We start from the raw sequence: 1,192 nt of genomic DNA on the forward strand, positions 1-1,192 counted from the left end.
CCGAATGAAGCGTTGCTCGCAAAAAGTCGATTCGCTTAACTGACGATTTTTCGAGTCTCTTGAAAAGACAATGAAAAATCTTTTCCGAACGTTTCTAAGATTCTTTTCCATCAGCACAATATCTTATTTTCCGTGATTTAAACTTAGTTGGTTGTTCTTTTCAAGCTGTATAGCGGGAACGTAAATAAAGAAAATATAAAAAGAATAAAGGAAAAATAGTATGTTAAAGTATAATATTGTCTTGATTAACTTTTTGAATCTCCTTAATTAGTTACTATTCTGTTTGGCCTTTTTAATAACGCTAGAGTTATAACATGAAAAACAAAATAGGGCAAATTGATGACAGTGATTTATCGCGATTTTTCTATGCAAAAAAATATAATCCCGATAAATTTGATGAAAGAAAATGTAAAAATTATGGCGTTCTTGCTATTATTTCGTGATATTCAAGTTGGCGGAGCAGGAAGTATGAGTTTATGTAGAGATGTAAGGGTTAAGTGATTATTAACCGATATTGTTACAAGCGGCTTTACACCAGTCATCACGAGCGCTTGCGGAATGAAGAGATACATTATGTCTTCTCCTGCGCTTCTATCTTAAGAAGAAGCGCGGTCTTTGTGCTCGAAACAACGTTCGCTGTCACTCTCAGCTATTCACTCGCTACCGCGTGAGAGTTGCGAAGTTTGCCTGAAAGTTTTGCCGAAAGTCAGTAGACCGAGTGACGCCCGTAAGAAACTGCTGTGAAGCTTGAGAGTGAGTGGCATCGATTATTATACACAAGCAGCCTACAATCTACGGAAATTTCTCATACGGAATCTCGTTGCAGTACGAAATTTAATTTGCAATTGAATTTTGATTGATGTGAAGTTCAAACGCTTTCAACAATCTTCTGTAAATTTATAATAACTTTTATATATGTATTACATATTTTTTCTACTCTATTGATTTAATTTATATATATATTTTTTTTTAATTGTTTTAATATAGAGCTTACTATAATTTTACAAAATATACGAGAGGTTTTATTTCCAATTGTTTGATAATAGACTTTTTTATATAATTAATTTTACATAACGTAAGGACACGATCGATTATAAATTCATACATAGAATCAGTATTTAAAAATATTTTTAGATTAGTTATATACACGCACATATATTTTGCATATAATAATTAATAATATAATTAATGT

Source organism: Formica exsecta, unplaced genomic scaffold (genome assembly GCF_003651465.1).
Source record: "Formica exsecta isolate Colony F162 unplaced genomic scaffold, ASM365146v1 scaffold47, whole genome shotgun sequence".
Classification (NCBI taxonomy): Eukaryota; Metazoa; Arthropoda; class Insecta; order Hymenoptera; family Formicidae; genus Formica; species Formica exsecta.